This window comes from Lissotriton helveticus, chromosome 6, assembly GCF_964261635.1.
Source record: "Lissotriton helveticus chromosome 6, aLisHel1.1, whole genome shotgun sequence".
Classification (NCBI taxonomy): domain Eukaryota; kingdom Metazoa; phylum Chordata; class Amphibia; order Caudata; family Salamandridae; genus Lissotriton; species Lissotriton helveticus.
In genome coordinates this window covers 1,102,723,555-1,102,739,687 of record NC_136067.1, presented here as the reverse complement: position 1 = coordinate 1,102,739,687, position 16,133 = coordinate 1,102,723,555, and positions in this window count along the sequence as shown.

Sequence of the window (16,133 nt, the reverse complement as noted above, 5' to 3'; positions counted from 1 at the left end):
TTGGCTTAAGGGAGGGAGCCTGCGTGCTTCCTGGTTCTGGCTGGAGAGACGACGAGGGATGATTAAGGAGAGTATTTTGTACCCGCCCCCTTTAATCTCATTCACTTCCAGCCACTTCTGCTTCCTAGGAGTTTTATATTTAAAAGATCTGGTGTTTCTGTATTTTTTTGTGTTGAATATTTACTTTACTCTCACATAATGCGCACTTACAACTGAGTCGCCTTCATTGTTTATGAGGGTGCCACCCACATGGGAGAATGTTATGTTTTGTGCATTGCAATATCCCTCTTTCAAAGTACATGCTTCCAACTGACTAGCCTCCAGGTGTTCATAATGGGCCAGGAATTGGTTCTGGAGCTGAAGCTGAAGGCCTCACAGTGCCTGCCAGTGGGTCAAAAAGGAGTCAGAATACATGCCATCCAATCCTTGCCCTCTCTGCAGAGCATGCAATGCAATTGTCATGTATTCCAGTCGCAACTGTGATTCAGGGCAAATGTCTGTGAAAGAATTTGTCAAAATATTGGGCTTAAGTAAAAGAAACTGCAGTGTCTAAAGGTGGGTGGCTGCATTGGGTGTTTGGGCTGAAGTGAAGGAGCTGTGAGAAAGTTCATTAAGGCAAGTGTGAAAAGGGGGTGCTAAAGTGGACATAGATAAGGTGTAAGATCTGCAGAAGGACACTGAAGACAAGTACTCCTACCACGGGCCTCAGTACTTTTTAACTCACAGTTTCATAATCTCATAATTGTAAAATGTTCGATATTAATTATTTTCAACATCATTATTGTTATTCATTTACCATCAACAGCTAACAACCACTGACAAACCCAATAGTCCTGGCTGGTTTTAGGGGTATGTCAGTTTTCTTGTTATATATCTTGATGCATTAACACCAAGAGCAACGAGAAAGCAACTATGCACACTATGGGAATCTTTAGTTTACATGTTTAAGCCACACCCCTTTTTGAGCCAACACTCCCCACATTTTTCATTCCACCTAAAGCCCTGCCTGCACATATTTCTATATGACTGCTTGCAGCCCAAAGCTGTGGGTGCTTCTCCAAGCCTAATTAGAGCATTTTCTTCCAAAGTCGATTCCGCATGCAGTGCAAGATACTGGACAAGCACAAACTTTAGAGGGCATGAAGTTGTCACACTGTACAATCTGCACACTATAGTAGCTGTTGAACATATTTAATGCAATAAGATGTGTTTAAATATTTCAAGACTACGTGTCCACAATTGCTTTATAAACCACCTTGCTTTTTGTCACTAAATTCTATATTAAGAATTGCTTTAAAATGCACTATTTGGCTCTTTTTTTCAAACTTTTCTCAGGGGCTGAGCACCCCCAAACCCACCTTTTCTCACTTGGGCTCAATCTTAATGCTCAGTTGTTACTTTAAACGCCTACGCCACTTTTACGTATCACCATTTTCAAATGTTATCAGCCGCCACTGAGAAGGTTATCAAGCTGGGAATCCCAACTTGCTCTCATTGCCTGTGTAGCACTGGAGGAGCATTTTAAACAATATAGTTACAGTCTTCCTTGTGAAGGAAGTGACCCGATTAGGGCCACCTGGGTCACTCACGACCACCTCTCAGCCTTCCATGCAAACGAAGAGTCGGTCAGACAGTAGAGAATACAAACCAAAGTTATTTTATTAGTATTCGCTCGAGCGGAGTCCAGTCTGACCAGTCTCCTTAGATAGCTGCCAAGGGACTAACCCCATCCACAAGGTAAAGATAGATATGCATTTCCAACTCCACTAATACACGCCCAGACTGTAATTTTCCAGGCTGGGCACGGATGAACAACGGAGGTACACAAAGATGAGCTACCATCCTGAGACCGGGTACACACTATCTTAGCTTCGAGGTTACTCAGCCCGTGCCTGTCTCTCTGAGAGTGGGAGCAGGGCTACATACGAGGAAAGGCATGCAAACACAGAACGAGCTATTCATTAGTGCAACAAAGCTCAACCTTGAATAATAAAAAGAAACTATTGAGGCTGCTTTCTGCTGAGGCAGACAGTATGAGACAGAAGCTTCATTTCGATCATGGCACAAAATGGCAGCTGAATACAAAATGGTGCCGCAAATACTAACTTAACTCGAACAATGCTAGAAGGAGTTAGCTAGATAGTCCAACAGACCCTCCTTTTAGCATTTGCTAACAATTTTGTCTAATGCATAGGAGAGTAATAAGTGTTCACAGCAAAAGTTTACTGGTACCTTTTTTTATTCACACATTATCAGTACTCAAAAATGCCGTTGTTATACGCACTTCAAAATACCCCTTTCCCGGTCCCACACTCGTATTTTAAGGCCATTGATGCAGAAGTCGCTTCCGCATTATGGGATGGGAAACCTGCTCGCATAGCACATTCCAAATTGATACGCAGTTGGTACGACGGGGGAATAGCCCTACCAAGCATCAAGTTGTATTACTGGGCTGCACAGCTAGCGATCATCAATCAATGGCTTCATGCACCACACGACGACCCAGCATACCGATTGGACAGGGATGTGTTGCCGGTAGATCGCTTGATGAAAGCCCTTTACACAAACAAGAGACGTCACACCCTGACAGGTCCTACGCCCCACACGATCAAAAATTGGCACACTGCGAGAGAGCTTTGGGATGGGGGGGGAGCTTACACTGGCCACTCCACTCTGGGAGACACCCTGACTGGGCACCTTGGCAAACACTAAAGGGTTAAAAAAAAAAGGGGACCTAATAGGCATCACACGCATTGGCGATCTGTGGGTAAGAGGGGAAATCATCCAGTTTACAGCACTTCAAGAGAAATAGGAACTGGAAGACTCGGAATTATACCTTTCCATCCAAATCAGACATGCACTCCAAAGCGCTATCCCCCCGGGCACTAAACCGGCTGACGCTTCATCCCTCGAAGATAGACTCCTCACAGACCACATGGACAAAAAAGCCATATCACAGACATATCGTAAATTAATAAATAATCTCCCAGATCCCACGGTAGTCTTACGTAGCAAATGGGAGGTGGAACTGGGGGACATAGAGGACTCAGACTGGATGAACGCGTTGGCATCGGCCAGGGAGGCGGCGATCCTGTCTCGCTTAAAATTAGTACAGCTCAAAGTGCTGCATCGTGTATATTACCCCCGCACCACGATACACAAACTGGGTCACGCACTCGATTCACTCTGCCTGAGGGGTTGCGGACAAATCGGAACATACTTTCATATAATATGGGGCTGTCCAAAGATACAATCCTACTAGGAGCAAGTTGTAAATCAGATCTCAGAAGTGGGTGGGGTGGAGATCCATACAGACCCCAAGTGCTGCCTATTGAATATATGGCAACCAACGGACCTGAACACGGGGCTGAAAGCATGGGCAATGCTGGGGATGGTGACAGCGAAGCGGAATATAGCAAGGACCTGAGGATCTGGGGTACTACCCACGCAGTCACAATGGGAGAATGATATGGACACAGCTATGGTAGCTGAAAAAGCAGTTTACACCCATCGGGGCTGCCCCAAAAAGTGGATGAGAATATGGGGGAAGTGGAATGAATCCCGGGGGTATGTTTGTGAACCACAATGTGCGTCATTAACCCCTGAAAGTAGCTCTTGACTGGAGGGGAGACCTTCTACTAAGTTTGTAGCCGGCAATTGTGAGGGTGGGGATGGGGGAGGTGAGGGAGGGTTGTTTACTAAGGAAATGGAGATTGAACAGAATTGAACGACCTGATGGAGTAGGCAGTGTCTGAAAATTGTATTATATCACTGTACACGGAGAAGACTGTAGTTGATTGAAGTATGTAAAAGCCTGATAATGAAATGAAAATAAAAAATAAAAAAATGCTGTTGTCGACAGCCATTAAATCGTGGACAGCTTGCATCATCATAGTCGAAGACTTAACATCATGCACGGGGGACTTTAGTGTAGGTGTTAACTTCCCAATACAGTAAGCACAACAAGCAGGAAGGCAATGGATGCATCAACAACAAGTGAAGATTAGACCAGCAATTACTACTAGAAAGAGAAGGATCTTCCAACCCCAGGATGCTACGAAACCCCCTGTGTAACTTCTGTATCGCAGCGTATACATTCGAAGCGTGGCCTGGTAGGTATACATAGCAGCTACTACCGATAACGCGACAGGTCCGACCCCAATCAGCAAGGATGACGTCTAACACCATCCTGTTCTGAAGAGCAACAAGCCTTGTAGCTTGGATCTCAGCTGTAATATTTGTTAGAATCCCAGCAGTAGTATTGACCCCTTCCACCACCCTAGTGAGGTGACGGATATTAAGGCTATTGGACATAGGGCCACAGAAAGGACAATACCCTTCATGGCATCAGTGAACTGCTGTATGGTAGTATCTGTCTGAGCACTGTCTTCTGTATTGATGACCCTTCTAATACAGGATAGGTGGACACCCCTATGCTGCCATTGGTTATACCTATGGTAGTTGGATGGAGCTACATACACCTGGGGAAGGAGGAAAGAGGCATAATATATGCCAGACCACCCCCTAGGAAGCCACACATAAGCCTGGGACCCACAAACGAAATAAACATTATGGGGTGGAAGTAAAGGTGGGCTACTTGTTGTAATCAAACACTTAGGTATAGTTGCAATTACTTTGTCCCACTTGAACTTTTCCAAAACCTTAAACACAAAAACTAGCTGTTGTTATAACTACCAGCACTGGCATTGCTTAATCCTGAGTAATATTGCGCATCTGGAAAGACCTAAAATATTCAGTGACGTTAAATCCCTGAAAATCCCACATTTTATTTTGAAGCCATGTTACATTTTTTTCGTTCTCATATAGATTCATACAGGCTGTTGGAGACAATGTATCAATGGCCCCTCGCTCTCCTGGAGTAAACCCTTGGTGAACATGTATATATTCTAACACAGTATCATAATCAGCATATGTTATATTCATGGCATCAGTATGGAAATGGGTATACACCATGGTAAACAGTTGGAACCAGGCCTCACAGCTTCCCAGATAGGAAAACGTCAGGGACACTAATACATAATTTTTATGTGTCATAGAAGGGAGGAGGCCGCAAATCCAGCAATTAGTAACATTCGAGGTATGTTGCGGCTGGTGGAGCATCTGCAGGAAGATGTTATCTCCATGTTTTTCTGTGGTCACCCTTGCGAGAGGCTAAAGTAACAAACATGTGCTCAGGGGGGACGGGTGTTGCACCAATCAAAGATTGCACAGGATATTTCTCTTCAAGGAACCAACCTATTCCAAGCATTGCTATCAGAAAGATCAGAATAATTACTATGAAGACAACTTTACTTTTAACAGATGAACTAGACCAACCAGACCCATTCTGCCCGAAACGCGGGACTGCAAATGGCTTTTCTTCCTCCATAATGGGGCGACCAAATGGGTAAATTTCTGAATCAGAGGAAAGGACATGCAATGAAGCCAACAATGATAACGCAAGAAAGAGGGAAAGTTCCCAGCATCCATCAGAGTCTCTCTGGCAGACTCCTATTGTTCATCTATGGTGGTGCTGTTGGGCACTTTCGGTGGAGCACTTTCGATGGAGCTGCGCAATTGCATCCCTTTCTGAAGAAATCCCACGTCGTTCAGGGTAGTGTACCCCACTTTCTTCCAGGGGAGCACTTCGAATTCACCCTGCCCATGTCTGAACAATGCACCAATCTCCCTTTCCCTAAACTACCGTTGACACCACTGACAAGGTACACCCTATTCTTTTTCCTCGCAGTCCATACCTACTAGTCTGACTTCTCCTTTGGTGCACTGCTCTTCCGTTGGGGGTGCAGATTGTACCAAACTACTCCAGGGACAGAGGGGTCTGCAAACAGAGGCTCAGACTCAGAGAGACCAATGAACTGGGGCTCAAGCACAGATGGGCCAGCAGGCTGGGGCTCCTGGAGGCCCTTAATCTGAGGTGGCACTGCCTCATTTAACTCTGCGTTGCTTTCCTCCTCAGTGGGTGCCCACGTCAGTTGTGCATCTGAGAAGGGAGCAAAACGAGGTACTTGCTCTGTTTCAGAGTCGCCGATCCCATCAATCACCCAGCGGTCATAGGGCAACGGAAGGGGCACTCTGCGGCAGTGGGTAGAATGAATCCTTCCTTCCGTCTACCTTCACTGCCGTTCGAGTGGCAAGGAGGACCTCGAGAGGCCCCTTCCAGCGCGGGTCCAAACTGCCTTTCCTCTGATATTTCCTCACCAAGATGTAGCCACCGGGCCGGATATATTGGCTTGGCCCCTCGGGAGCTGGCGGAAAAGCTTCATAAATCTGTTGGTGAATAGAGCGCAAGCTTTTAATCAACTCATATAAGTAATCCACAAGTAAAGGGTATTCTATCTCGGAAAAACAACGCGGTAGCGGGTCGCCCCAGACATTCGCCGGGCGGCCAAACACAACCTCGTATGGTGACAATCCTGTCCTAGAGTGGGCCGTAGCTCTTGTAGACAACAGAGCTAATGGTAAAGCATATGGCCATTGCAATCATGTGCTCTCTTTGATCTTTGCCAGCTTCAGTTTGAGAGTACCATTGTACATCTCCACCAAACCTGCAGACTGGGGGTGGTTTGCAGCATGAAATCTCTGCTTGATGTGCAGACAGTCGCACACCAGCTGGATAACGTTTGAGTTATAGTGACTGCCGTTGCCACTCCAAATCAAACAGGGCAAACCAAAACACGGGGAGAACTCTTTTAAGAGTGCCTTCGCCATTGCCATGGCTGTGTTTTGTCTTTAGTGGGGTAAAGGAAGCCTCAATCCATTTACTGAATGCACAAACAAGTACTAACAAGTATTTCAAATTGTTGACTTGTTCCATTTCCATGAAATCCATCTGGAGAACCCCGAAAGGGAAGGAAGGCAGTGCAAAATTACCAGGACTATAGGGGTGCCCTTTCCAGGAGTATACGTCATGCATACCATACAGTACTTCACTAAGTGAGCAGCAACTTTGAAATGTTGTCATTCTGCCATATAGGATCTAACAGCTTACATATCCCCTTCGCACTAATGTGGGCTGGCCTGTGGGCCATAGTATCCACAGGAAGGACATATCCATCTGGTAACATCTATCTCTGCTTTTCTGGCTTGTCAGTCCAGCACCCATCCTCATCAAAATGTGCTGTACTTTCCTGCCATACTGCCAACTCCTCAATCGTTGCATCACTTTGGATTTCTTTGACATTGTCCAGAGTGTCCTCAAACATGGTGGCCTCGGGTACCTACCTGGCAGGACCCGCTACACACATCTTTTTTAATCTTCGTTCAAGCTGTCTCCTTAGCTATCTGATCTGCAAATGCATTTCCCCTCCCACATCATCGGTGATTGCCTTGTGGGCACTGCACTTCAGTATAGCCAATTTCTTCGCGAGTGTCAGGGCAGACAAAAGCATATGTAAAAGGGGCCCATTCTGAATTTATGTCTCATGGGATGTGCAAAACCCTCTCTCTGCCCAGAGCCGCCCAAAATTATTGGCAAACCCGAAGGCGTACTGACTGTCAGTGTAGATATTGACAGCCAGTCCCTCGCTCAACTCACAAGCTTAAATAAGAGCGACTAACTCAGCTGCCTGGGCGGACTGATAAGGAACTTGTGATATCTCAACTACAGTGTGCAGTGTAGTAAGTGCATATGCTGCTGTGGTAGTGCCATCTGGTAATTTGAAACAAGAGCCATGGCCATATAGTTTCCCTTGGGGGTCAGATAAGAGAACATATGTCAGGTCTACCCATCCCTTCGTCTACTCCTCCATCCAAAACAGACAATCATGTATGTCTATTTCTTCACTCTCAGAAGGGAGGGGTATTAAAATGGTAGGGTTCAGAGTGGCACATCTTTTTATCGTAATATTCAGGGCTGAGGCAGACAGTATTAGACAGAAGCTTCATTTCGATCATGGCACAAAATGGCGGCTGAATACAAAATGGTGCCGCAAATGCTAACTTACCTCACACAATGCTAGAAGGAGGCAGCTAGACATATTTTCAGTCCAACACTTGCTGTGCAATAGAAGAGCAGTAAGTGATTGCAGGCATCGTTTCGGGTTCCACATCACCTATTCCCCATGTACTTTTAATTGCTCGTAAAAGCTCTCTCTGTGATAAGAAATGCCCTCCTCTAATTGACCTGATTCTACTAGTACAACAAAGGGACATACCAGCTTGTCTGTAAAATTCCCTTTGGTTCTAAGTGAGAGGGAGTCCCGGGATGAGCAGGACACCCCTGCAGCCTATGGAGTCCATTCTCCCAGGTTGTCAGTGAAGCAGCCATATACTATATACAGGGACACTGCATAATTACATGATTACATCTCGAAAACGGCTGCAACGAATCCTATCATGTTTGGTATCAAACATGTTGGAATTATACCCCCACACCGTAAATGGTGTCCCCACACTGTAAACGGTGTGAGAGGTATGATTCTAAGCACTGGAAGAGGCCTCCGTTTGACTTTTAGTGTTCCCGGTGCCAACCTTTTAGAACCGGACAGCACAAAATGGTAACTGCCGACCAGAGACACATTTCTGCCCTCCTGCTGCTGAGCCATGCTCGAGCAGCGTAGGTGAAACAATAGGCATCCTGTCACAGGCAGGTGTGACCACCTCCCAGACAGGATTTAGTGTATTGGGACCCGGTGGGTGTGCTTGCCAGCGCCAGAAAGTCTGCATGAGGGGCACACTTGGTATTCCCATGCATAGTCCAGTGCAAACCAGTTCTGGGAGCCTTTGGCTTCCGCTTTGGTGGGAAACTGGACAAAGGACATGGGAGTAATCTTTCTCCTGTCAAGACCCTCCCCTGGGAGGGTTCCCTGGGTCTTCCCAACAATTTCCCTAGAGCACTTAAGGGCTTACCTGGGTGTAGGTCCCTCGAGTTGTCGTGAGATAAGATTCAGATCAGACACCACTACACTTCTACCGTCTGGGCACTCTGAACTTCGCTGGACTTCGTTTGGGCCTGACTTCATCTCCCTTCCAGTCTGCTGCAATGTCTGTGCCTGTGCATCATACATGAACCTTCCAAGGCCTGTGAAGCATCACAGATTCCTGAAGAAATCTCCATTGGAGTGAAGGAGTCAGTTCCCTACATTTGCAGGCACCACGACTAAGTCTACCGGTCTGCAGATCCTGAGCTCTTCTGTACTCCGTGGGCTCTGCAACACAGGCAGTGGTTTTAAACAACTCCTGAGGCCTGCCCTGCCGTCTCACCAAATTTGAGGCTAGTATCCATTGTGGGGGTTGCAATAACCGGACCCCTGTGCACAGTGTTCAACTTGCAGTTGCAAAGGCTTGTTGGCTTCCTTCCAAGAAGATCTTTGGGCTCTAAGTAGCCCCAACCTCGAGCACCTCCAGTGACCATAATCTTCAGCCACACTGCATTGTGTGTATCGTGAACTGCATCTTTTGGTGAGCTGCTTGAGGTCTCTCGCGATTCCAGTGCCTCCGGCCTGTGGGTCCACTTGGGGGGTCACACTTGTTTCTTTAAGGCTCCTCTGATTGCTCAGGGCCTGCCCTGCCCCCCCTGCTGTTGGTGAGTCCCCTGGACCTTGCTGGTCCCAACGCTCCTCCTTCTTTGATTCCTGCGTTGGTTACATTTGCCAAGGCTTGTTGCTGCTCCTGCCGGACATCGACCCCTCAGCACTCGAAATCCTTCATGGGGCAGCTCGTGTATGGCTCCTGTTCATCCTCAGTATTGCCTGCAGAGTCAATGTCATCGTTATCCGTCCTGCAACACCCGACATCGGAGGGCATTTGTCTACCAAGTCTCCTGGTCACTCCCAAGTGACATAGACTCTGTCCCCTCTGCTTGCAGGTACCTCTAATCAAGAATCCATCCTCTGATTCCACTGTGCACTTCTTCCTCCTTCCACAAGTGGCACTTTCCTGAAGTTCTCCATTGGGTTTGACTAAGGTTTCCGACACCACTGCACACATATGCACCCGGCTTCCCTGGTGCAAGTAATGTGGGTACTAGGGTATCCAGGGTGTACTGGGAAGAGTCCTTAATCTTTAAAAATACAACTGCGACTTGCACACAGAGTAGTATGGAGCACGGTGTCATGTTTCCACACTGCACTCACTCTCCGTGGTGTCCCTACCTACTCACCTTGGGTGGTTCCTTGGGGTCCCAGCACTTCTACGTCCTCTTGGCCCTGTCTTGAGCTGAGTCGTGGTTCTTATATCACTTTCTTAGTATATGGTTTGGTCCCCCCCAACTTCCCCCCTCCCCCACCGGGTCCACTGTGTATTTCATGCTATTTTATGCGTTTCTTTGCTAAAGTATTGTGTGCATTGGGTTTACCTTCAGGTTGGTAATATTGGAACATACTAGAGAGTATTATATAATAAATTGATATTTTTAGAAATACTTGGTGTGATTCTTTTTCACTTCATCTATACTATAAGATTGCATTCTGGTGAAACAAGCTGCTTTACACTCCTTCTGGACAACGCCTGAAGGCTACCTCTTAGTGTTTCTAAGGTTGTCTAAGAACTCTTAAATCACCAGAAGGGTTTTCTGGATATCATATACCAGGCCAGCTTCTCACATTTAGTTTTGCCACCAGTTTCAAATTTATGATCTGTGAGTTTATTTTTACTATCATTATAATTTTTAGTCTTCTCCTGAGTTCTCATTATTTTCTCTTTAACATTTCGCAAGTTGTATTTTTGACAACTTCTCACCTACTAACAACAGTGTTGGAAATAATCTTGAAGAACGTTCTCTTGTTTTCAGTAGTCTAAATGCGGTCTCTCGGGGGGGGGCGTGGCCAAGATGGCGGCAAAGTAGGACACATACTTTGGAGCTCCGAGCTGCCGCCCGCCAAAAACAGCATTACTGGTCCTCCACGGGACGCAAAACCAACCTGAGGGTCTGTCGGAGGTTCTCCCAGTCGGGGGCCTTCCTGCTCAGCCCTCGTAGCCCCGCGGCGGATGCCGAGAGCAGCGGCTCCAGCGGGACCACATGTGAGGCCTCAGGCCTTCTTCCTGAGCCCGGCAGTGGACGGCCTCGACAAGGCGGTGGTCTGCATCTCACGGCTCAGCTGTCCCTCTGACGACCCGGGGGACATGCGGGTGGCTCGCACTGCTGCCAGGCCGAGCCTTGAGCTGAGCGATGCCCGAGGGTGCGGGGCCGGGATTGAGAGGAGGACCCCGCCCGAATAGTCGCTGGGACTGCAGTGACGTGCGAGACCTGTGGGGCTGCCTCTGACTGCACCGGAGTGTCCCTGGCAGGCGCTCATTGTCCCAGCTGCTCGGCTGTGAGGATTCGCCAAGCTTGTGTGTCCCGACAGAGGGAGACGTGCCGCCTTCTAAGCCTTGGAATCCCTGGCCTCCAGCACTGAGCCGCCTGAGGTGGAGGTGGAGCTTCGGGCGGGGCAGGCCATTGGCACTGAGAAAACGTGTGGGCTGGAGAGCCTCGAGCGAGCCAGCCTGGGCCTGAGCGGAGCAGTGGTGACCAGCGGAGCTGCCCAGACTGAGGGGGGCATCGCCGGTTCGGCGGACTGCGGCCGTGCTGGGGATCAGTCTCCCCGGTGGCAGCACCTCGCGGCCTGTGCACCCCAGGCGAGTGAGGAGCGGTGATGAGGGGCGGCGTGGGGACCGTGGAGGGCAGGCCATCGGCGATGCAATCCCGCATCGTGGCACTGGACTGAGACCCAGAGCGGTGAGTGAAGGCACACAGGGGAGGGCCTCGCGCTGGCTCTGAGGGGAGCCCCCAGCTTTGCAGAGCCCAGCGGCTCACGATTTCAACGCTCAGAAACGAGGTCCAGGAGCACTTCCTCGGCTGTCTGCGGGGGGCCTGCGCTCCGGGGGACACACGTGCCATCTGCGGCTGCCTCTGGTGCCCATTTTGGCTTGGCCATAACTCTACATAAGGCCCAGAAACGGGCATAGACTGCACCTTCACCGGGGTTCCGTCGGCACTGGGCCCCCGGGGTTCCCTGTCCCCGTCCTTCAGAGCGGCTGTGGAGGAGCGTATGACCGCCTCAATGCCTTCCTGACTTTTGGGATAGGACTTTGCCTGGTAGTGGGGCGCTGACCTCTGAGGCGGCGCAGGCGCCCATCATTGGCTGCACAAACCACAGCACCTACCCGGCTAGCCGCTCCAGAGAGCTGTTGTGATCCCCGGGGTACGCGCAGCCCGGAGACCCAGTCAGTGGTCAGGGAGCGAGTAGTCCTTTGTCCTGCATAGGGGCGATCCCCGCCAGCCGGAACCTAGCACGCACTTGGTGTGGGGTCTGCGAGCACCGAGGGACACTGGGGGGGCCCTGCTAGCCCAGCCTGCATTGGTCCTGCCACCCCCTTTTGACCTAACTCTGCAGCCCGGACATCTGGGCCTCGCCTCCTGCTGCAGTCATCTGACCACTTCCCCTGGAGACAGCCACGCAGGGACTTGAAGGTATTGGGAAGAGATGTAGGGGTGGTGTTTTCTGCCCCCCCACCAAAGTGCAGAAGCTTTGCAGCGGCGGCAGGGGACCGGGTGATTCCCGGAGGGACAGCTGCGACCTGTACCAGTCACCGGGCCAGCTCTCCGCTGGACGCTTGATTGACCACGTTGGGGCTCCCCTAGCTTCCGCCTCTCTTTGCCCTGGGCTGTGGGGCGTCAGAAGGGCATGTCCACTTCTAGAACAAGAAAGGGGAAACCTCTAAAAGATATCTTTGACCGCACGCTGTCTAACCCTAACATGGCGACTACCGACCCTGGGAAGGAGGCACCTAAACCCTCCCCGTCAGCTGGGGATGAACCAATAACAAAAGCCTTTCTGGAGTCGCTGTTCCTCACCCTCCGGGAGGACATACAGTCAGTCAAAACTGAATTTGCGGCAGAGATCAAGGAGCTAAGGAGGGATGTGGACACAGTGGGGGAGCGAGTGGCCACCCTGGAGGAATGGAGCGACACTGTGGCAACCGAGATAACGATGCTCCAGCAGGAGGTCATCAGGGTGCAGGATCAGCAAGTAGACATTCAATCACACCTAGGGGACTTGGAAAACAGGTCCCGCAGACATAAGTTCAGAATCTGGGAGAGAAAACTACAGAGGATACCAAAGATCTGTTTGCTTTTTCCAACAGTCTCTTCCGATATATACTCGGCGACTCCCAAGAATCCGACATCACCCTTGACAGAGCACACAGAGTTGGGCCGCCCCGGGCACCCAATGACCCTCTGGCAGATATCTTGGTGTGTGTCCAGGACTTCAGGATCAAGGAAACCATTCTTGTAAAGGCGAGATCCCTGCACTCTATCTCCTTTCATGGCCACTCCCTGGTGCTCTACCAGGACTTAGCCCTGATTACTCTGCAACGCCGCCAACAGTTCCGCTCTGTGACAGAACATCTGAGACAGCAGGGGAACCCGTACTCCTGGGGACATCCCTTCCATTTAATCTTCCAATACAATGGCAACATCCATCAACTTCGCTCATTAATAGACTTGTGCCAGCTGATGGGCCTCGCCCCACCGTGTGAGGAAGAGGATGATCACAGCACTGATACAGGGCCCAAGATATCCCCGTCGGGATGGCAGCGACAGGGCAGGCAAAGACGCTCCCGGAAACCGCACAAATCTGAAATTGTCAAGAGTCAGCAGGCAGCTCTCACAGCCGTTTTGGAGGCCCTCACAGGAGAGAGCTCCAGCACCAAATGACAATTGAGGGATTTTGTTTTTGGACCCTTTGCATGTTCCCTCTTTAGGCCCAGGCGGGCGGCAGGTGGAGTGGTACGAAACGGACCCCCCTCTTTTTTCTGACTGGCCATCTCGAGATGACGGACACTGTTAGATGACTATAACTGTTCGAACTGTCCCCAATTGGATGTTGCTTTGGGGCTTATTTTCAGGGGGGTCTGGGGTTTCTTTATAGGTTGGGTCCCCTCGATCACGTTTCCCCACTGAGCTATGCGCATTGGCTGTCAAGTGGTATAGGCTCTCCTCTCATAGCCCTCCATTCCTTAGTTTGCGCGACTACCTATGATATGATTCAGCTTACTTTTCATGTTAACCTCGATGCCACACATACCCACTAGATTTCTGACACTGAACGTATGCGGCTTGAACAACCCCATTAACCGCTGGGCAGTCCTCCACTATTTGGAGCAATCCAAAGCTGACATATGCGTCCTACAGGAGACACATCTCATCCCAAAGATCACTACAGAATGAAATCATGTGCCTTTCCCACACAGCTATTCTCCTCCAATCTTACTAAATCCGCCGGGGTCGCCATTCTTGTCTCCCGCTCCTTCCAAGGCAAAGTGCTCCATAAGGAGGTGGAGATTAGAGGTCGCCTACTCACATATCAGTTCCAAGTAGCTGGAGTTTCCTTCATAGCGGGATCCTTCTATGCTCCAAAGATGGTCAGGACACATTTTTTCACAATGCACTCACTGAGGCAAAGGCTAACTCGTAATCGTACCTAATGCTTGGGGGGCATCTGAATATGGTATTTGATAATATTCACGACTGCTCGTCCCAGCGAACGAGCCAGGTTGGCGCTCTTTCTCCGGCAGGGTCGGCGCGTCTCCAAGAACTGGGTATTGTTGACTTATGGCGCCACCTCCACCCCAATAGCCGAGCTTACACTTTCTACTCGGGACGCAAAACACATACGCTAGGCTAGACTATCTCCTTTGTTCCGCCCCATTACAGGCACCTGCTACTGATTCCGAGATTCTGACGGCGTCTCTTTCAGACAACTCCCCAGTCACTGTCTCCTTCCAATTCACCCCTGCATGACAACCGCTGAGACACTGGCGACTTCGCGACACATTGTTGCACCGGACATCCACCGTTGACCAAGTTAAGACAGCTATCACAAACTACCTTGCCCTTAACAGCACCCCAGACACCTCATTGGCGACACAAGAGACTGCCCTTAAAGTGGTGCTAAGGGGAGAATTTATAGCCATATCCACAGCCGAGAATATAGAGCGTAGTCGCAAGCGAGCTGAGCTCACTCAGCGGGTGGCTGAGCTCGAGCAGATGCACCAGGGCACTGGCGCAGCCAGGGCCTGGCGCCAACTTTGCAATGTCTTCATTGCACTGTCCTCAGGAGCTGGGGGTCTTTCTGTCTCTTTTTTGAAAATGAATAAACAGATTTAAACCATAAATGCAGTCTCTCTGTCGTAGTACAGTGGGTGTAACATTGTGGTTGCAAATTCTCTCTTGAACTGATGTTTTAATATCAGTTTTGGAGTTAACTACCAACTGGATACCCTCTTTAAGTATTGTATGTGCCCTCTTGACTAAATCTTTAGCACATGGGCAATAGAGAAGAAATTGAAAATGCATAATGCCAACTCTATGTAAACATTTACTGAAATGATTGGACATATGTTTTACCTCATTATCAGAAACAAGCCATTTCGAACAACCCTTGATGGCAAACAGTTTCTTTAAAAAAATCACTCCTTTTGCTTGGGAAGCACTGGTTAACTGATAATAAATCCACTTAGAATGGTGGTCAGTGAGCAGTTGAAGAAATGAAGGACCCTCCAGAAACACACTAATGTGACACATTAAATCTAAGGCAATTATGATGAGGAGATTTTGCAAACTCAACAGGGTTATAGAAGTTTTCTTTAATGCAAAATGAAATCAGTGGATTTTCAGGGGCTTCAAGTCCATTAAACAAATTTGTCAATCCCTGGTCAAACTAACACAGATTTATTTTTTTTAGTTGATGTAAGACCAGAGTTTCCAGCATCCAATCTTTGCCTAACAACTAAATGAGGAATAACCATATTTGCCAGGCTCATGCTCAACATTCACTGCCTCCACAAAGTATTGTACCTCTCCCTCAATATTACCCAGACTACTGTGCCAAATTGTTAGTACAGACAAAAAGTCTGCTCGTGAATTATGTCCCCAAGGGATATCATTATGTCAAAATAGTATTCCTGTAAATGAGAAAGTAACCTCAATGAGGGGGTCAGTACGATAGCGGTGAATCCGCCACTGGCAGCCTGCCGGTGGCGGATTCACCACCATCATGCGGCCATTCTCTGCCGCCAGATAAGGATGGCGGGCAGATTGCTGGGGGACAGGAAGTCCGCCCGCCATGGGTCCGACACAGGCAATTCTTACGATTGCCTGTCTGACCCACCCGCATCCACAAAATGGC